This window comes from Aotus nancymaae, unplaced genomic scaffold (assembly GCF_030222135.1).
Source record: "Aotus nancymaae isolate 86718 unplaced genomic scaffold, 86718_ANA_hifiasm-v0.15.2.pri h1tg000036l, whole genome shotgun sequence".
Classification (NCBI taxonomy): domain Eukaryota; kingdom Metazoa; phylum Chordata; class Mammalia; order Primates; family Aotidae; genus Aotus; species Aotus nancymaae.
The window spans coordinates 13,486,075-13,509,161 of NW_026988450.1; the positions used below are offsets into that span (position 1 = coordinate 13,486,075).

The following is a 23,087-nucleotide window of genomic DNA, read 5'->3' on the forward strand; positions in this document are numbered from 1 at the left end:
GCTGGAATATTAATTCTGGAAAAAATTGCCAAAGAATGAAATCCTTATATAGGTAAGTAGAGCCCACATTTACTAAGAAGTAAATGCATCAGTGTGGTGATTCCTATTTTGAAATTTTAATCACACAGAAGACAGTTGTCTTAATGGAGCAATGATGCACACGTTATTTCTGCCTGTCTAGAACTGTCAGCACAGCACGTGATTTTATTATGCCTCCTACAGAACTGTCTCAGCGCCCAAGTGTAAGAACAACTTAAGTTTCTAGCTGTGTTTTTTAAACAGGTTTTGTCTGAGCTAGCATAATTTTCACTCTAGAGAGGAAACTTAACAGTATTAATTCCAAAAAGTATAAGAAAGCCGAAGAAAGCTGTCATCCTTTAAAACTTCGCATTATCAGATACATTTATGCTAACTTATTCTACTGTTTTATGGTCAGTCTCAGATTTTCTAAGTAATGTACTTGTGGTTTAGATTTTAGAAAATGTGTCTTTAGCAGCAAGGATACTTTTAGAATTAGGTTCCGTTGAAGTTCATGTGGTAACAAAACATGTTTGATTCAACCAAGCAGCAAAAATCCCTGAAGGATTTTTTCCAGAGCCTCCAGAGGTGATTACTCTTTTTTTGTCCACTATAATAACTGTAATTAGAACTTGTCACCATTTTCTCACATTGGCAAATGTATTCAGGAACCAGAAGTAATATTTCCAAAATTGAGTTCCATACATTTGGACTAACATCTAACTTAAATAATTGCGCTATCAACTGTAGTTCACCATTAATTTCTAAGACAGAAAAAAAAAATACTTAAATTAATGCCCAGTTATATTCTATAAATGCAGATTATGAAGTAAATAATTTTCAAATGCAAATCTTATGAATAAAATAATTACAAATAATATGCTAAGCACATTTTCAACCCGTTGCATTTTGTATCTTGTGATTTGAATGGTCATTTTAATTAAATTTTTTATTTCACTGGGTAGAAATTACTATCTTTTCTTCTATATAAACTAATTTGGGATAAATTAGACCAAAGAAATTTGTCCTATGTAATTGGCATCATAGTGTTTGGAAAGAAGGCTGAATTTTGAATCATAAGTCTTTAGTTCAAATCTTGTCTTTAGCACTTATTAACTGTGAACTCTGAAGCAAATCATTTGGCTCCATGGAGTCTTGGTGAAAACTAGTAAGACCAGCTTTGCCCATAATAATGGTAGTCAATGTTTGTTATACACATGACATATGGTAACTCAGGTAAGCTTTAAAACAAATCTGTGAAGTGATAAAACAAATATGTAAATATCAGCAGTCATATTTTTCATATAACTCTGATTTCCCACTGCTGCTCAAGATAATTTTTGTGAATTGCTTGTTGTAACTGCTTTTTGAATATCCATGTGCACGTCTAAAAGTTTTTATCTCATTTCTTTGGGTGCAAGGTTGAAAACATGGACATAGTCATCCTGGTTATTTATTTTATTACCTATTTAATTGCCATTAAGCAGTCAATCAAGTAGTCTAGGTCATTAAAAAGATAGATGACCCCAAAAGGAACATCTTAAAGATTTTCTGTTGGTCTCCTATTTACTGCCTCAAAGACTGGTAACATCTCCCTGGTTAGCCACAGTTTAGCCTCAATTCCAATCTGTAGGAAATCTATTTTGGAAAATAAAGCAGAGTTAAGGACCCTTGACAAACACAAATACTTAGCCACTTTTCCAGATTGGTTTGATTGTGTAAGAAACTCCTTTTCCGTATGAGTTGGCTTGTATACTAACTTTCTAGATTCTCTCTCCTGCTAGTTCATGAATGTATTTCTTGGAATTATTCATTCAGATAGATTAATAGAAACCTCCCTATACTGTCAACTTGGTCCAAAATATACATTCTGGTATAGTGACTCTTTCTTTAAAAGTGGGATCCAGAGTAACTTCCACAACATCTCTGTGGATTTGGGTGTTATTCCAATGACAGATCTGGCCCATAAATAGTACATTTGTATGCTATGGTGTTCTTTTGCTAACAGTTTGCATTTATTGAGTGACAGTCATCCTGTCTCACATGAAAGGTAGTGAGCAATCTCATGGGCTGGAGTGCCTGGAAACTGAGATTCTTACAATGCTGGGTAGGCTAACATTGCTGTGTACTCTTGTGTTTTAAAAAGATCATCTTAATTCCTAGTAAGATAAATACTGATAGATGTAATCCACATAAGCAAAAGCTGTTTAGGATCCTCATTAACATTCAAGAGTATAGACAGGTGCTGAGGCCAAGAAGTTTGAGAACCACTCTCATAGAGTAACCAGTATAACTAACTAGCTAAATAAAAATAACATAAACAGTAAGAAACCAAAGAAGATGGTACAAATAAGAAACAAATAAAGATATGGTAGATTAAAATACAATGATGTCAATAATTATATGAAATGTAAATAGACTAAACACTCCAGTTAAAGACAGAGATTAGAACAATGAATTTTTAAGAAGACAATACTTTGTGTTATTTATATGAGATACATATTAAATATAAACACATATATGTATGGAAATTAAAAAGATGGAAAATATATGCTATGTAAACAATAATCAGAAGAAAACCTCTGTGGTCATACTAATGTCAGAAAAAAAGTAGACTTCAAATAAAGAGTATGAATAGAGATAAACAGATGTTTTATAATGATAACGGGGTCAATGTATTAAATAGACACAATAATTCAAAACTACATCAAATAACTGAATTTTAGAATATATGAGGTAAAAATTGGAAATATTAAAGGGGGAAATTGGCAAATCCATTAACATGGGGGAGAGTTTAATACTCTATTCTTGCTTATTGAGAGAAAAAGTAGGCACAATTCAATAGAAATAAAATATTTGAACAACACTATCAAACAATTTGTCTGCCATATAGAGGATATTACACTTAAAATTACAAGATAAATTTTCTATTAGTGTGCTGAACAATGACCAAGATGGTATTCTGGGCCATAAGCAAGTCTCAATAAATGCTGAATGACTGAAATAATAAAGATAATATTCTCCCACCACAAATATAAGAATAATTTATAAATGTTAATAAATCACAAATCAAACAAGAAATTCAGAAGAACATTGAAAAATACATAGTTCAAAAAAAACTTATTTGTGGATGAATTTCTAGTATTATTTAGAGGAAGAAATGTAGCTTTAAACTGATATTAGAAAAAAGTTAAACATCAATGATATACACTTCCATCTTAAGAAGAACAATTTGACTAACATCCTATAGTTGGTTCTTTGAAAAGATTAATAAACCAAGAAGCACGTCGTAAGGTTGATCCAAAAAAGAAACATTACAAATGATCAATTCATTAAAGAAAGAAGTGACATAACTACAGATTCAACAGAAATTTAAAAATTAATAGAAAAAAATTAAAAATCAATATTGACAGCCATGAATTTATAATTAAAAATCTTTCTACAAAAAAAGAAAATCAAAGCAGAAACAATTGGTTTGCAATTGGTTAAGAAAACAGAGTTTTCTGTTTAAAAATTTTGGAGTTAGTAGAAAAATGTCAACTTGCTAGGGGGAGTAACTTTCTCCAAGCCTCTAAGGAAAAAACTTAGAACAGAAGGCAACAGTAGTTTAGTCTTCACCTCCCTCCAATCTGGGCTTTATGTTCCAGCAGATCTGTTGGGTGGGGATCCCCAGTGGGTGTCCAAGCCTCTGAAAGACAACTCAGGGACATCTGTTCAGATGTGATCTTTAGTTTCTGTAGGGAAAGCAAACATCACTGGAGGTTTAACTCCCTTCACTATTGTTAAGGCTACTATTATCTTCTTGTTTAGCAAGTTACTTAATTATCTTTGGGGCTAGATAGATGCCTGGAATTTCTCTTTAAAAAATTTTGGGAGTTTCCTTTACTTCCCTGCTTGGAGTTTTGCAGGCCTTCAAAAAGAGGGTCAGGGTGGAGGTCTTTACTCAGCATCACTCTATCAAACATAAGAAATAAATAATGCTAATCTTACTCAAACTCTTACAGAAAATACAGTAGAAGGGACTATTTCACAAATAATTTGGTGAGCTAACATAATCCTGATACCACCTCAGAGACAATAATTAAATTGACCAAATTGACCTCTATGTTTTAGCAATCCTTGGCCATCTCTCCAGGAAATTGCTCATTAGCCATTCTGCCAAGAGGGACTCCACATAGTGACTTGTTTGTGACGACTTTATCTTCCCTTCTCTTCTCTCCCAGGCTTTTTGCTAAGATCAAAATTCTTGCTCTTTTATAGATCAAATCAAATCAGCTCTACCTTTGTCTTTCCCTCACTAATCCAGGCTATTTGCAAGCATCCTCACTTTTCTTATCTACAAAGGCCCAACCAATGAGCTCTCTGTGACGCAGATGAGAAATGTCACTCTATCACATAGCAAAAGCATCTACCGTCAGAGTACAGACTGTTTTTAAATTCCCCATTACATTTCAGTACTTTTTGAAGTGGTGGTTATTATTAAGCCTAATTGTTTTTTCTACAGGAAATAGACAGTGACTTGAGACTTTGCTTTCTTTCCTTCCTTTTTCCTTCCTTCCTTCCTTCTCCCTTCCCTTTCCTTCCCTTTTTTTACTTCTGCTTCAAACATTTGAAGACCATTGCCATGAATATTTTGATTCCAATTTATTCTCCTTCTGCTGTGTTTCTATGGTTTTTCTTTTCTGTTTTTCTTATTATTGTTGAAATAATACTACAGAGAAAAATTGACATTCTGACTTTTTAATAATTAAGCTTAATGAATAACATTTTCATGTTGTTACTAAAGTCTTGGCTAATATTTTTAATGTTTGTGTAGTATTACATCAAGCATCAATAATTTTCTTCTGCTCTTTTTTTAACGGAGATGTTAAAGACTCCTCATACATTTTGCTAAATTTCCTCTCCAAAAAGTATACCATTATTTGCAAAATGTGAGTATCTAGAGTGTTATTAGCACAAGTTTACCTGTTTCATCATTTTGGGTTTTTTGGGGCTATTTTCATGGTGGAAAAAAATTTTATTTCTTTGTTTAAAGTAGAATTTTTAAAAATTTCATCAAAGTTAAATATCTCCAAATGTGCTCGATAATCAGCTTTTATTTTCACTTTTTGTTAATAGGTTTTGTCTTTTTTTATTTTGTGCTTTAGTAATGATGTTATTAGGCTTTAGTCTCTTTGGAGCATAACTTTGCTTTATTGTTCAAGATGAAAATCTGAATAGATATTTTACCAACAGCTGACCAATGGCAAAACAATATATACTTAGTAGACTTTTCACTGATTTGTTTTGATTTTTTATGATATTCATTATATTTAACTTTTAATTAATTTAGGAAAGACTGAGAAAAATTTATGTTAGAGAATTCAGGAGGAAAGTTTTGAGTAACAGAATCAATCATAGATGATGTGAACTAAAAGTTCAAAAATCAGACTTCTTATAAACTAGTCATCACAGGTCGTGTTAAGATTCTTGGGTGTCACTTGACAGAAATTATTGTTGCAGTTTCCTTACTCCTTAGTTTAGCAAGGTTCGAGTTCTCGATCCATGACCAAGAAGTATAAGGCACACGAGCACCGGAGAGTGAGTGAGGCAGAGTAGGGTTTATTAAGCAGCAGAAAAGCTCTCGACAGCAAGAGGGGCTCCGAGAGTGGATTGCCAGAAATGGGGCTGAGTTCTGGGTCTTTTCTGTGCCAGAAACAAGGAAGACTTCTGTGTGTTCTGCCTTAATGGGAGGAGTAAAGATTCCCCCTGTGGATGTTGCATCTGTGCATGCTTAGGGTTGGCCAGAGTGACTCCATCTTAGTTATTACCCATGAGTGCCTAAGTGAAACCTGCAGATGGCAGGTGGGGGCAAAACCACAATGTTAATAATATTGCATTTAACTTGACCCAAAACTTGGCTCTGGGTCAAGTTAAGGGCATTTAGTTGATTTATTTTGCCTTCACCTAAATTGGGACAGTCCCTTCTGAGCAAACATCTTGGAATAAGAGGAAGTTCTTAACCACATTTCCACCTGCTACCTACACCACAGGGGCAGTGCAGATGCATTCCTGCAGGCTCTCTCTCCTGAGACCCTCCCTTGTTAGCTGCCTAGCCAGCCTCTAACTGCCTCCTCTCTCCATATTTCTAGCTAATTCTTTTAGAAGGGACACTGTGTAGGAGGGACAACAGAAGCAGGAGGCAGAAGGATTGGGTTTGAGACAGCCAGGAGCTTAGGTAGACACTGGAGGTGCAGAGGACTGACAGTCTTGTCAGAAAGGCACAGCTGAGGTGTAAACAGGATCCAGCTGTTGTCCACCTGCTGACGATTTAAATTACTAGGGTATGTTTAGAAGGAGGGTGTAATGATCCCAGCTGGATCAACATCTGTCTCTTTGCCAGGGGAAGACAAGGTTCAGGATTAGGGGTCTCACTGATTCCATCAACTGGGAGAAAGCTAATTTTAATACAAAAGAAAATAGGGTAGTCTCAAGAAAAGAGAGATAACCATGGCCACCACAGAGTATGCCTTAACCATTCTTATCAGCTAGTAGTGTATATTCTCATGTGCATAAACAATCATGTCCCTTGCCTATTATGGGATTCTTGATCACAGCCTCTAGCTATTCCCTTTGCTTTTGTCTCATCTGACAGCCTGCCCTGCAACAGGCATTTATGACTGTGGGCTTGAATGTTCTGGTTCTCCCCCTGCCTTCCAGCACTTGAAGGTAATAGATGCATTGTTTTAAAGGAATGTGTATATGTATGGTGGGGTGTGGAATGGTTGTGGGTAGGTAACTAAAAGTGTCTGTCTATACTTGTGTAATCTTCTGCAGCCTCAATTTCCTATTCTACAAAATGAGGAAAGCCACAGCAATAATCGTATCGGGTTGTTGAAAGAATTAGATAATACCTATACTGGGCTTAGAAATGATCTTGGCATATTGTGAGGTTTCAGTAAATGGTGGCTCTTATTAATGCTATCAACATCATCATCTTTATTATTATTGGAGAAATTAACAGACATCACGATTCTCATCCTGAAAACCTTTGGGACATATTTATTACTATGCAAGAACTGTAAAAGAGAAAAATTGTAGGACTGAGTGACTTGTTTAAAAATATGAAAGAGTCCCTTGTGATAGAACCTCAGAGCTGCATATTAACTTCACAGCTGTAACAGTATTAATTAAATCATTTCCTTCAACATGTAAATAGCTTTTTGATATACATCTGCAGCCAGATTCTCCTGGTGTCCCCACTGCTTCCCGGAGAAGTACTTTAAGCATCTTTGGAAGTCTCCAAGGCTGCTTTTCATGCCACACTTTAAGATCACCAAGGGCACAATTAATAAGTTATTACTGCTTGTTTGGAAGTTACAAGACTTGAAATAATTTTTTCCTCCCTAGGAATACATTTGGAATTAAATATGAAAACCCATCTTATTTGCTATACTTTAAGATACTGAATAATAAGTTATGTTGAAAACCCAAGTTGTAATACTTTTATTCCAAATAAATTAGTCCAATCTGTCTTAATGGCATCTGTTGATTATTTTACATGTAAAATTATTTGAAAATTTCTAGCTACATTTTATGTAGAAAATTTAGGTTAATGTTTCTCCTAATTGACTTTTCTTAAAAGATGTGGTACTTACATGTTAGTAATCTTAGAGAATTTTCAATACATTACATTTTCATAGAATACTGAATCCGTACAGCTGTGTATGAGCATAACTTTGACATAAAAATGAATGCAAAGACATTCTACAAAGATTCATTTTATCTTATTCATGAGCTTTGATCAGGGGCCTTCCAAAAACTTATAGGCAGGGAACGGGGAGGGAAATGGACTAACTCTTCCTGATTTCGTATATAGCACAGGGGATTTCTATCACTTTTTATTCCGTTTTATCCTTACCTCAGAGGTAGACATTAGTATCTTTATTTTATAAATGAAGAACTTCAGCTAGGAGAGGCTAACTTGCTCAAGGCACATAGCAGTAAACTGAGATGCCATGTCTTAAAGCTTCCTTCCCAAGCCTGCTTCATTTTCCATTATAGCAAGTTGCTTCCTACACAGAAGGAAAACTCACCTTCATTTGATTCTCTATGTCATGTTTTAACAGCTATGCTTTTTCTAACTTGCAGGCATTTTGATTCGTGGAGAAATTTAAGCCATTTTCCCAGAAGGCAATAATAGCACCTTATTGTCCTCTTTTGACTTAAACTGACACCATCATTCATGAGGGTCTTCTTTTTAAATCTTCAGTTGCATAGTTCACCTGAGTAGCCAAGCAGCATCAGTGAAATAGTTCTTCCTTTGCAAGGCTCATTCTTATTACCTACCCTGAACTGTTCCTTTGCGCTTATTGGGAAAATTCTTTTTCTTGATCAAGATTCATTTTCCTTCAAGGTTGGATTCTTCTATCAACTTTAGCTTTTGGACAGGTTATTTCCAGTAGGAAAATTTTCAACAGTCAATTCAGAGTTCAGTATATGAACAATTGCAGAGGAAACAGAACTCTCAGTTTTCCTCAGCTATTTGCAATCTATCCACTGTCTTTTATAAACATTCAAATATTTTTGCATCTCATAGAGTTCTTTTTCTGGTGGTAGTTTGAAATTAAATCAAGGATATATGGTGTCTTTCCTTTTTTATTTAAACAAATACAACCTACTGAATCTAGTAATGAGTTTTTAAGTCACATTTATCTTTTCCTTTTGTTATCTTTCTACCTGAACATTTTTCAAAAGGAATCTTAAAATGTGATGTTTAAAGAGGAATGAAGGTAGGGTACAGAATATCTATATTCAGAAATAATGTATCTGGCAAATTATACAGAAGTAGCATCCTAGAATCACAGCCAAACTATGCCCACTTCTGGAACTACAAGAATGATATCCTATGCACTATACTATATCATAAAGTAAATGGGATATATATCTGTATCAATGGACACTTCGGGAAAGATACATACTCATTTCACTAGAATATCAAAATATTTCAGGTTCTGAACTAATATATTAGTAGGCATGTATCCTGCTGACCTAAAGGAATACTTTCATCTGTAATATTGACTGATAGTGGTGGTAGTGGCTAAGAGTATCTGCCCAGTTATTAAGGATCTATAAAAGATGGATCATCACAATCTGCTAGTATACAATCTGCCAGGTACTAAATCTAAATGAGAACCAAAGGCCTGCAAATGTTTATTTTTATGTTTGGTTCCTGCAAAATCTTTTTCCAAAGCTAAGCAATTATATTCTTTTAAAAAATAGCAAGACAATGTAAATATAAGAATGAGTTTCCTGTTCTAAAAATTTAAGCTACATCTTTTCCTTTTGCTTGAGTCTAAGTGAACATGACCTCTGAAAATACAGTCCTCAGTGTCTTTTGCATAGTGAGATAATTTGATTCCTCCTGTAGCTTTTCCACAATAAAGAAAATTACAAGCAAGGTTAAACTGTCTTATATTTTTCATGAATTTCATCAAATACAAATACTTTGAAAATCTTTCTCCTAAAAAGCCAATTTGAAGCTACATTATAGGCCAATGACATATATAAACCACAACCTAAACTACTAAGTAATTGCTGCAACCTGGGTAGTACTAGGAGTTTTTAATCAGAAATTTGTATTGTAATATTATGCCTTTCCGTGGGGGTCCAAATCATTTTTACCAAGGAGCATATGAATATATTATTTTACCAACAGTAGCTGTATTTCTTATTATATGATTAGAATCACTTATTGAACAAAGTCTATGCAAATATAATTGAAACACTACCCAGAAATATGTCTTTGCTCTTTGTATTTTATCTTTTCTTCTTCTGATGAAAATATACCTGAGATCAATATGTAAAGATAAACATTTTACCTGTGTATCTAGTTTACTGTCTCAACTCATGGGATAATAATCATGAAATGGTTCCATTTCTTTGAATAAACTGCTTCCCCAGTCTTCTGTCCCAAATCCTCTTCCCATTTCATAATACATTGTATACAGATTCTATGACAACATTGATCATAAAAAGTCTGTTTCATGTCTGATTCGGATCTATTCTTTTCCCCTTACCAAAGTTGACCTTGTTTTAGGCCTTGACATACCTCTCTCTCCCTGGTCCCAACTCTACTCTGGGAGAAGAAACAGGAGGTAGTGGGTCTTCTTACATAGCCAGCCTTAAGCTGATGCTGGAGGGTGTGAGGGATCCTGATGTCACATTGACATTGGTCTGTTCCAGTTACTGCTAGTGGCCTCTGCAATCTCCAAACATGGCACATTCTTCCACTAACTTCCATAAGTCAATATTTACTTTTAATGAGTCTGTAATTATTCTAATGCATGAAAAATCTGTTAAGACACTGATTGTATAACATTTGCCATTCTGAGTAGATTCCAACTGCTGAGCTAAATTTTCATGGAAGCTTCATCATCAAGAGAATTTTGCTCCTGGGAAGAAACCACACTTTCATAGCTTATTTTCAAATGCTTTTCTGTGTTTTTAAAGACAATTTAAAGCCACTGCTGCAGAATTTTTCATGCAGTCAATTGAAAATAAGATCATTGTAGAAGAACAATGTGTAGAACCATTATTCTTGTAAGTCCCATTAAGATTCTGGATTTTCTTGTGATGTTAATTTGTTTTGAATGCAAAATCTTAGTGTTGTGATATGTCAACTAAGAGTGCAGTCTTGATGATGAAGAATTTGCACAGTTTGGTGACATTTGCAGCAGCTCACAAATTATAAAAGAAACCCTGATAAACATGTTTTGTTGCATTTATTTACTTTTTAAAACCAGAGTAGCAGTATGTACTACTGGTTAGCCTTATAAAATAAAAACCACCACATGGCAAGATTATGATTGATGAACAGTAAGCCGAAGTGCCCTGCAGGAGCAGAGGAGCCTAAGATAACAATTACTCAGTACTACTTCCAAGTATGTTACGGAGGCAAAACGCAAGTCATTTAAATGCGTTGGATAAAATTTTTCCATGTAGACAGTTGAAGGGAAAAATCACAGATAATATTAATCATTTCAAAAAGTTATTTTTGCACAGAGAAAGTTTCTTTCTGAGCTAACATGCTATAATGGCATGAGGAATTATAGGCTGAGGCTTCAGATTGAACTTAATTAGTGTCTTACACACAGATGGCCCTAGAAGTATCTGTGCATCTGATTTGTGGTTCCTCTGGTTATGGCAGGCCCTGTAAGTCCAATATTGTACAAGCTACCTTAGCACAAGAGTCTGGATCCCTGGCTCAGAAAGGATAAGTTTAAGAATGCAAGTTGGAAGAATTGTGAGAAAATTAAATCAAACATATGAAGAAATATGTGAAAAATAATTGGCCAGATTAGTGTCAAAGCTGAGAGAGGTGGAAAGAGAGACAGGTTTTGTTTTCTCTGGAAATCACTAACAGAATGGCAGTTTCTACAGAAACCCTTGTAACAAGATGCCCTTTGGTATGAACCTCCTAACAAGCCAGTGTCTGCCCCCCAGCAGGGCTGCCTGGAAGGTCTGCTGCAGCACAGAACTGCCACAGGAAGAGAGTTAGGAAACAGGAGAGATTCTAGTCTTCCATGCCCCATCTGAGGACTGACAGAGAGGAAAATAGTGAAAAAGTTACTAGAGTGAAGATTGTCCAGAAATGAGGCAGAAGTGGCTGGTCCCAGTAGAGGCCACTGAATGGAGGCAATGAGGTGACAGAATTTAAAAAGAGGAAGCATCCGAATGTCTAATAATAAGAATAAGCTAGAATTGCCTTTGCCCTTTGAAAGCCCTCAGGATTGATTCACATTTGCCTGCTTTCTAATTCAGGAATAAGAGTAGTATAGGAAAAATGCAGTACACAGCTGTGTGTGTAGTAATTGCTTGCATGTTAAAATCAGCACACTGAAGCATCCAGCTGTCTATGCTCCCTTAAAGGTTAGCTTTTCTCTGGGAACTTTGATCCTGCTACAAAAACCAGATGGAATATCTCACAATCAAATAACAAGTGAAGCTGAAAAAAAAAAAAGCTTTTAACATGTAATTCTACTTTATTTTTGTAGAAGCCACTTTGACTCAAGCTCTCTGAGAACTTATTTATGGAACCCAAATATTACTAATTCTTAATTTTCTAAAAGTATAGAAATTTAAAAGCATACATTTCTAGGATTAAAATTGGATGGGAAGGACAAAAGTTAAATGAAATTTAGCAAACTTCAAAGAAAAAGAAAGAATATCCATTTGTTAAAATTTACAAATGGGAAGTATAGCTTTTTGTAAAAATTATATCATTTTCCTAATTTTCTAAATGTTCAAGTGTATTCAGCTAATCATTATTTCACTAAAAAAAATGATGGCAGAAGTTTCTGGTTATCATCCATAATCTATCTCCCCTTCTTCTGGCAAAAAGTCTAGGAAAATCCTGCTTTCATCGCAGGTAGCAGGGCTAAAAAGCTCTATTTCTTTGCCTCTATAGGAGTATGTATGGTCATCTAAGTTCTGACCATTGCAATACATGCAGGATTGTGAGGAACTTCTGGAAAGACTGCTGAAGAGCTAATGAATTAGAAGCACGCCCAAACTTAGTGACTTAAAGAATACAAATCTTTTATCTTGCATTTCTTCTGTAGGTCAGAAGTCTGATGTAGGTCTTAATGACACCTCAAAATCAAGGTGTCAGCAGGGGCTGCCTTCCTTTCTGGAGGTTCTAAGGTGACCTTGGGGATGTCAACCATGCATTAGAATAGTAGAGCTGAAAGCAAAATGAGCCTAATGACTCTGCGGCACTTTGAGACTAGCCCTGAGCTGCCCATGACCAGATTTCTTTCACATTAGAAAATGTGTTCAAGCCATTGTTTGAGGGTTTGAAATACGCAACTGAAACTAGTACCTAACTAATTATATATTATTCTACAGTCTATTCTATCTAGTATTTACTTGGTTCAAAGCACTGTACCAGGAACTAGTGCTACATCCAGTTATTGCCCCCATAAAATATTTGGTATACAGTCTGCCCTCTGAATCTACAGGTTCCACATCCATGCCTTCAACCAACTGCAGATCAAAACCATTTGGAAAAAAAAAACAATAAAAAGTAACAATACAGAAATTAAAAAAACACAAAATTTAAAATGCAGCATAATATTTACATAGTATTTATACCATATTATGTATTTTAGAGATTACAAAGTATATGGAGGGTAGGTATATGATATAAAATAATTGTGTATTTGCATAGGTCATGTGCAAATACTATGATTATTTTATATCAGAGTCTTGAGCACCCTCAGATTTTGGTGCCTGCAGGGGCCTGGAATCAATGCCCCATGGATACTGAGGAACAACTCTAATAGAAACAAATTTTCTATTAAATGGATATTCACAATAAAATGTAGTGAGTATAATGATAATGGAAGGAGAAGAAACTTTGATATTTTAAACCAGGGATCACAGCTTTCCTAAGGAAGATAGAATTAAGAGCAAAGAGCATTACTGCAAATAACACACTGACCTTCACAGATATGGTATGACCTACCTTCAGTGAGAAAAATTCTTTGAGTTGCGACTCTTAAAAATTCCTTATGATGAATGTGTTTTGATCCACCCATTTCCATCTTACCCTCTTTTCTCGGATTTTCCTTTGGCAAACACATATTAAAGAGAGAATATCCAAAGATTACATGGATCAGGACTAAGGTCACTATCCTTGACAGCTGATCTTGTAGGGACATGTTCTAAACAAGAGAGGTATCAAGTTACAAATTATAACAATCAGTGGCCTGGAAATATCAGTTTGGGCACAGTTAGGAAAACAATGCTAGTCTACTGGAGGTCCTTTTGAGGTTATCTGGAATTAATTTTCCTAAGCATAAATAGACAAATATACTCCTCAACTCTAAAACTGTTTCACTGCACAACTGCACTATGTAGCTTAGAGTCAATACTGATTCAAAAAGTATTTCAAGGAAGGGTAAATATCCTTCCTGCAAAATCCCCTTAAGAAAGTATGCTGCTGAAATAAAAATGGTGTAAAGAAGTCCTTTCAGAACAAGCACTATATCCCCATACTTATTTTAGCAACAGAAATTCAATTTGGTTGAGTTGTCTAGGGACTTGATTTGACCCTGTTTCCAGAACAATGTGCAATGGTTTGACGGCATCATTTTTAAATGGGCCATCTGATGTTTCAGTTTGTAGATATAATTCACCACTTATTTTTGTCCTGTAATTATAGAATTAATGAAGAAAACACTTCCTCTGTGTATTTGAAATATTAAGGCCATCAAGTCATATTTAGTATTAGTTTGGGAAGATACTCTGTCCTGCTTCAAAGCAGCGTAGAACATCAGAAGCAGTGATTGTGTAGTGAGCTGTGCCCATCATTAACTGAGTTACTGAGACAATGGGTGTAGTTATTATTTCCTACATACAATTAATGTTGCATGTCAAGAGCATTATATTAATTTTGGTTCAGTATAAAAGGCAGGGAGGCTACTGGTCCCTGAAATCAATGACTGAAGGAAGAGCCTAGACATTGGGTGATTCCATGAATAATTGAAGACTAATTTGTTAACCATGCAGAACTGAAGTCAGCCATACAGGGAGACACATTATCAACTGCCAGCAATTTGCTATGTTTTCTGAAAACCACAGGCAACAATTTACAGAAAAGATTAGGCCAGTTACTGTACACATGTGACACATTCTTGATTTAAGATGTCAATCTGGAAAGCTGTAAACTGACACCTGGAGTTTGGAATGAGGTTATAAAGTTTATGAAGAACTGGTTTTCCCTGAGAATGTCTATATTTCTGCTCTGGAAGATCCCTGAATGCACCGCCCACTGCTGGTGCTAACTATGTGTATACACATGGGTAATGTCATGGAAGGGCGCTGCACCTTCCCTTGGGAACTTTCAGCACTTTCGCATTGCTCCGTGCTTGAATGCACTTGGCGTTCATGACACATGGTGATGAGCTTTTATTTCTTAGAAAAAAAATGTTGTCTATATATTTCTTTTTACTGTGCAATTCTGAGGGTTATAGTCACTTTCTTCCTGCACCAGGAATTTATGTTGCAGTACCTCATAAGAAAATGATTAAAGGGAAATCCACTTTTTATTAGTGTAATTTCTTTCCAGTTCTTTTTCCTATTGGCATTAAGTCAGTAAGAATGTTTTCTTTTTTTTTTTCATATTTGAATTTGTAAAAAGGTGAAATGAAGGTAGCCTTGGCCCCCAGAGAAATTTGAAACTATAGAGTATCCTGAAGAATGATTTCTATTGAAAGAATATTTATAAAATGCCACATCTCATATTTAAACATGATAAAGTATAACCTATGAGTGATCATTTTCTGAGTGTTACCAATAATAGGCCTTTTATATATGTTGAAATTTATTCTTAATATTTACATTAATTTATTAACTTTCCAAGGATTCCTAGCAAGCAGAAATCTTGCAAATCCAATTTTAATTATTATTCCTAATCTGAAATCACATATGCCAATGTAACTATATTTTTAAATTGAGTTTAGCTTTTAATATGAGAAACAAATCAAGACTTTCTATGTGTGTCATTGTTAGCAATAAAATAAAATTAAAAACTAAGAGATATACTTTCTTTCTTCATCTTTCACTCTTTCTATATTTACCCACCTGGCTGAGTCTTTAAGCTCCTTTACAAAATGATGGCAGTTCTTGTATTTTGCTTTAATTATTCTTACCCATACTTTTCTTTTTCTCAAAAGGAGAAAAACATTGATAAATTGGTTTTGGTCTCCTATGTCAAGTATTAAAGGTGAAACATTAAGTTGCTAAAGATTGATCATAAAAGCCAAAATTCGAACTGTTTAATAATAGAGATTAGTATTAGACCATCATTCTGATCTTGCTCAAAAGTTTTTGGTGTTTCCTTAATTTTAAAAAATCAATAAAATAAAAGTTTATATGAATGGACTAATTTTAAAACATTGTGTTGAAAACCGGCACAGCTCTGAAGTGGCTCAGCAGTCTTCCCTCGCTTTGCCATCTATGGCAAACAATACCCTTACCACTCTGGGCAAATATGTATTATTTTACCTGTGAGTGTGGGAAGCATAGATTTGGAATGGCAGTAGAAATCACATTCGACTTTTCCAAAATACTCTTTTATGCAACCAGCAAGCTTCTGAAATTATAGCATGTAAATTTAAACTCTAACTTTCTTATCATACGAATAACAAATATTTTTTATAACTATTACAAAAAGAAAGTTTTAAATTATTTATATAGTCTTGGTTTTGGGAGGGTCTAATCAATGAAATCATATAGTTTTATTGCCCATTGTTTATAGCATTTTTAATGTAAATTAAGGTATATATATATATATACACACATACACGCACACTTTATTGCACTTTAGGTTCTGGGGTACATGTGCAGAACATGCAGGATGGTTGCATAGGCACATACATAGCAATGTGGTTTGCTGCCTCCATCGCTCTGTCACCTATATCTGGCATTTTTCCCCATGTTATCCCTCCCCAACCTCCCTACCCTTCGCTGTCCCTCCCCTAGTCACCCCCATCAGACCCCAGTGTGTGATGCTCCCCTCCCTGTGTCTATGTGTTATTGTTCAACACCAGCCTATAAGTGAGAACATGTGGTGTTTGATTTTCTGTTCTTGTGTCAGTTTGCTGAGAATGATGGTTTCCAGATTCATCCATGTCCCTACAAAGGACACGAACTCATCGTTTTTTATGGCTGCATAGTATTCCATGGTGTATATGTGCCACATTTTCCTTGTCCAGTCTATCACTGATGGACATTTGGGTTGGTTCCAGGTCTTTGCTATTGTAAACAGTGCCACAATGAACAATTAAGATATCTTTTCATAAGGAGGAAAATGTTCAATGATTTAGAGATAGCTGCTATAGACAACAAAATCATGGTTTTTCTGTGTTTGAGTGTTTAACTAAATGTTAGATTAGAATATGATAATGGTGGCAGCCTAACAGAATGTTTTCAACATAGTAAGCTTTGACTTTTGTTGCAAACATCAGGAAATTAATCTCTAAGTCTAAATTGTGATAACTTTACTCTCTAAGGCCTCTTGCTGCTCAGATCAGACTATAATGATTTCGACTTGATCTATTTCTTTACCTTTAGAAATTCCCTACTTTATTTTTCACTAAATCATCCAAAACCTCATGTCCTTTGTTACACCAAATGTAGAGTTGGTTTATTATTAGTTTGCATTTATATTGTATTTTCCCTCAAGTAGCTCGAGGTACTTTACAGAACATGACGGCAGTCATAAAAACACTTTGTCAGGTATGTAAAGTGAGAAATAATGCTGTTATAAATGTGCTGAAGGCATTGTGTACTTGCTGGAAAATATTTATTTTCTACATATTTTATTAGATATAATCTTTTTAGTGATTTTGTTTAAAATGAGTTCCAACTTTCATTAACATTTTTTTTGTGTGGATTTAGAATCAGACACATTTGTTCAACAAGTTTATTGGGCATCTGCTGTTTGCCAAGTATTCTTGTAGGGGCTGAGAATGTGACTGGGGGATAAAAAGAATTTGCTCTCACAGAGCTTTTATTCTGGTGAAAGAGACATATAAATAAGTAAATATACACTATAATAACTTGTTGTATTAAGTGCTATCAAGAAAATAACAAGAAAATAAAGGGAAATAAAAGAATAGAGAGTAACTTCATGGGAATGGAAGCAGTTGAGAGGCCTTGGTGGCAAAAGGGAGCAAGTCATGCACAGATATGGGGGAATGCCAAGTCTCCCAGATAGGAGCATGTTTGGCATGCACAAGGAACTGAAGGGATGCTGCGTCATGTTTCTAGCATGCTGTGAGCCACTAGAGGAGAGCAGAAGAAACGACAATGGCAAGATACTACAGGAACCTCATGTATGTCATGAAAGGATTTGGATTTGGTCTCAGTATAATGGAAACCCATTGGCAGCTACTGAGCATAGGGGACTGACAGGATCAGAAATCAGTGTGTAGGGATAAGAGTGAAAGCAAGATGATCCACAAAGAAATTATCATGGTGGTCCAGGTAAGAAACAAAGGTGACAGCCGGGTGCAGTGGCTCATGCCTGTAATCCCAGCACTTTGGGAGGCCAAGGCAGACAGATCACCTGAGGTCAGGAGTTTGAGACCAGCCTGACCAACATGGCAAAACCCTGTCTCTACTAAAAATACAAAGTTACCTGGGCTTGGTGACACATGCCTGTAATCCCAGCTACTCAGGAGAATCGCTTAAACCCATTGGGTGGAGGCTACAGGTAGCCAAGATGGCGCCACTGCACTCCGGCCTGGGCAACAAGAGCAAAACTCTGTCTAAAAACAAAAAGTGGCTTGGACCGAGGGGGTGGCAGTGGCCAAAGTGAGAATAACCAGTTTGAATAATTGGTTTGAATAATCAATTTCAAAGCAGAGCAAATAGTGATAGTAGGTAGTAGAGGTGGTGCATGGGAAATCTTTAAATTCTCTCTCTGCTACATGTGCTGTTGTCTCAGACTCAAAGTTTTCTCACCAGTAAAATTGCAAAAATAATTACATCAGAGAAAATTGATGTACAGATGAGAAAACTGAGACCTTGTGAGGAGTATACTTTTGATGCTTTAAAAATATATCCTGTCTCTCACTTCTCAACCAGCCCTTTATTTTCTTACTTTCTATTCTCTATAACTTCATACTGCTTATTTCTCTTTCCCTTGTGTTTCCTGCTTTGTTGTATCATATGTTGTCCTTGCCCTCCAAATGTCTTATTTCTGGATGCCAAGATTTTGTTAATGGTTTTCTCTGAATACAGAAGAGGTTTGTTGAAGTGAGGCCTACTACCTTTCTTAGTTTTATAGTAGAATCACTCCACATTTTTAGACTCCAATAAAAACTCTTGGCATAATATTTGATGTACTTCTAATAGATACCTCTGAAATTTCAGTGACAGAAAAAAAACTAAATATGGAATACGTGCTTCTGTTATCAGCCAGATAGCTTTTAGCACTGAGAATAAAATTGAAAAGACTTTTGAAATTTAGAATCGATTCTACCCAGTTATATACGTTCACCTTGAAATTCTTCTAATTTGTTTTAAAACAATTTTTGTGGGTATATAGATTTATATATTTATGAGATATATTAGATGATTTAATACAGGCATGAAATATAAAATAAGCACATCATAGAAAATGAGGTATCCATCTCCTCAAGCATTTATGCTTTGAGTTAAAAAATCCAGTTACATTCTTTAAGTTATTTTAAAATGTACAATTATTGACTATAGTCACCCTAATGTGCTATCAAGTACTAGGTCTTAGTCATTTTTTTAAACTATTGTTTGTACCTATTAACCAACCCCACTTCCCCCACCAGCCTCCCACTACTCTTCCCAGGCTCTAGTAATCATTATTCTACTCTCTGTGTCCATATGTTCAATTGTTTTGATTTTTAGATTCCACACATAAATGATAACATGCAATGTTTGTCTCTCTGTGCCTGGCTTATTTCTCTTAATATGATGACTTTCAGGTCTACCCATGCTGTTGCAAATGACTGGATCTCATCCTTTTTTATTGCTGAATAGTACTCTATTATGTATATGTACCACATTTTAAAATCTGTTCATCTGTTGATGGACTCTTAGGCTGCTTTCAAATCTTCCCACTTTTAAACAAATGTAGGAGGAGTGCAGGCATCTCTTTGATATACTCATTTTCTTTGTTTTGAGTATATACCCAAAAGTGAGACTGCTGGATCATATGGTAGCTCAATTTTTAGTTTTTTGAGGCACCTCCAAATTGTGCTCCATAATGGTTGTACTAATTTACATTTCCACCAACAGCGTATGAGGTTTCTCTTTTCTTTACACTTCTGCTAGGAATTGTTATAGCATGTCTTTTGGAAAGAAGCCACTTTTTCTATTGTGAGATGATATCTCATTTTAGTTTTGATTTTCATTTCTCCGATGATCAGTCACACTAAACACCTTTTCATATGCCCATTTGCCATTTGCATGTCTTATTTGAGAAATGTCTATTCAAATATTTTGCCTATTTTTTGATCAGATTATTAAATTATTATTATAGATCTGTTTGAGCTCCTTACATATTCTGGTTTTAATGCCTTGTCAAATGGATAGTTTGCAAATGTTTACTCCAGCTATTGTTATGCTGGGGCCTATCTCTCTTTTTAGCTCTAATAATATTTCCTTTATATATCTGGGTGCTCTTATGTTGAGTGCATATATATTAAAATTGTTATATCCTCTTGCTGAATTGAGCTCTTTATCATTACATAGATATGCTCTTTGTCACTCCCAATAGTGTTTGTCTTGAAATATATTTTGTCTGATATAAGTATAATGAATCCTGCTCTTTTTTGGTTTCCGTGGCATGGAATATCTATTTTCAGTCTTTGTATGCCTTTATAAGTGATGTGTGTTTCTTGTAGGCAACAGATCAATGGATTGTGTTTTTATTTTAATCCTGTAAGTCAGTCTGTGTCTTTTGATTAGAGAGTTTAGCCCATTTACATACAATGTTATTATTATTGTTATTATTGATAAGTAAGGACTTACTCTTGCCAGTTTATTTGTTGTTGGTTGTTTTGTGGTCTCCTCTTCCTTCCTTCTTTTCTTCTTGTCTTTCTCTACTGAAGGTAATTTTCTCTGGTGACATGATTTAGTTTTTTCCTTTTTATTTTTTGTGTATCCATTGTATGTTTTTTGGTTTGAGGTTACCATGAGGCTTGCAAATACTATCTTATAACCCATTCCTTTTACTTGATAACAACTTAATGCTATTTGCATAAACAAACAAGCAAGCAAAAGGAAAGCTTATAAAAACTCTATACCTTAACTTTGTATCCTTCCTTTTTAACTTTTTATTGTATCTATTTATATCTTATTATAATTGTTATGTCTTGAAAAGTTGTGGTTATTATTTTTGATTGGCTCATTGTTCTGCCTTTCTACTAAGAGTAGTTTACATACCACAGTTACAGTGTTATAATATTCTATGTTTTCTGTGCACTTATTATTGCCACTGAGTTTTTTACCTTCAGGTGATTATTGCTCATTAATGTTCTTTTCTTTATGATTCTAGTACTCTCTTTAGCCTTTCTTCTAGGAAGAGGCTGTTATTGAGGAAATCCCTCAGCTTTGGTTTGTCTGAGAAAATCTTCATTTCTCCTTCGTGTTTGAAGGATATTTGCATTGGATATACTATTCTAGGGAAAAAGTTATTACTTTGAATATATCCTGCCACTCTCTCCTAGCCCGTAAGGTTTTCACTGAAAAGTCTGTCGCCAGACATATTGGAGCTCCATTGTATGTTATTTGTTTCTTTTCACCTGCTGCTTTTAGAATCCTTTCTTTATCCTTGATCTTTGGGACTTTTAATATTAATTGCCTTAAAGTAGTCTTCTCTGGGATAAATCTTTGTGTTCTGTACTTCGTGTACTTGGATATTGATATTGTTCTCTAGGTTTGGGAAGTTCTCTGTTATTATCCCTTTGAGTAAACTTTCTACTCATGTCTCTTTCTCTACCTGCTCTTTAAGACCAATAACTCTTAGATTTTCCCTTTTGAGGCCATTTTCTAGATTGTTAGGCATGTTTTATTGTTTTTTATTTTTCTTTTCTGATTGCATAGTTTCAATTAGCCTGTCTTCAACCTCACTAATTATTACTTCTGCTTGATCAATTCTGCTATTAAAGGATTCTGATGCATTCTTCGGTATGTCAATTGCATTTTTCATCTCCAGAATTTCTACTTTATTTTTTAAATTATTTTGATCACCTTGTTAAATTTATTGAGAGAATTATGAATTCCTTTTATGCATTATCTTTAATTTATTTGAATTTCCTCAGCACAGCTATTCTGACTTTTCTGTCTGAAAGGTCATACATCTCTATTTCTTCAGGATTGGTCCCTGGTACATTATTTATTTGGTAAGGTTATATTTTTCTGCATGGTACTGATGCTAGTAGATGTTCTTCAGTGTCTGGGCATTGAGGAGTTAGATATTTATTGTAGTCTTCACTGTCTGGGCTTATTTGCAGCCATCCTTCTTGGGGAGGCTTTCTAGATATTTAAAAAGACAGGTATTGTGATCTAAGCTGGTGGCACAAGCTGAGTAATTCTGTGGTTCTTGCAGACCCATAGGAATACTGCCTTGCTGGTCCTGAATCAAATCTGGGAGATTTCTCAAAATGACCAGATACTCTTGTTCTCATCCCTTACTTTCTCCAAAACATACAGAGACTCTCTCTCTGCTCTGAGCCACCTGAAGTTGGGGGTGGAGTGGTACAAGCACTTTGTGGCCATCACTCCTATGACTTTATTGGGTCAGACCCGAAGCCAGCACAGCACTGGGTCTCACCCAGGGCTTGCTGTAACCATTCCCTAGCTACTGCCTATGTTTACTCAAGGCCCTGAGGATCTACAATCAGCAACTGGCAAAACCAGCCAGGCTTGTGAGCTTCCCTTCAGGGTAGCAAGCTCCCCCAGGCCCAGGGTGAGTCCAGAAGTTCCATCTGAGAGTCAGGAACTAGAGTCAGAAAACTTAGAAGTCTACCTGGTGTTCTATTATATTGTGGCTGAGCTGGCATCCAAACTACAAGATGTAGTTCTTCCCACTTTTCTCTCCTGTTCCCAAAGGCAGAGGGGCCTCACCTCACAGCCACTGCTGCCACAGGCCCATGAGGAGTACTGCCAAACTGCCTCTAATGTTCCCGTAAGACCCAGGGTCTTTTAAATCATCTTGTCATGAATGCTTCCTGGCCCTGCACTCACCCTTCAGGGCAGTAAACTCTTCTCTGACCCAGGGCAGGTCCAGAAATGCTATTCCAGTTAATTCCTGGATTCAGGGACTCCAGCAGCTTGCTTGGCGCTCTGTGACCCTGAGGCTGTGCTGGTACCTAAGGTACAAGACAAAGTCCCCTTTATTTTTCCCTCTGCTTTTCTCAAGCAGAAGGAGTTTTGCTCCACAGTCACCCCAGCTAATAATGTGCTGTCTCACCTGAAGCCAGCAAGTCTCAGCAGTTCACCTGAGGCACTCAAGGAAGTACCTGGGCATTGCTGCTAGT

At 35.6% G+C, this 23,087-nt stretch overlaps 1 protein-coding gene across 1 annotated transcript in view; it reads left to right on the forward strand.

Moving 5' to 3' along the window:
- NKAIN3 (sodium/potassium transporting ATPase interacting 3) overlaps window positions 1–23,087 on the forward strand; it is a 621,971-nt gene that overhangs the window by 320,551 nt on the left and 278,333 nt on the right. The window lies entirely within an intron of this gene.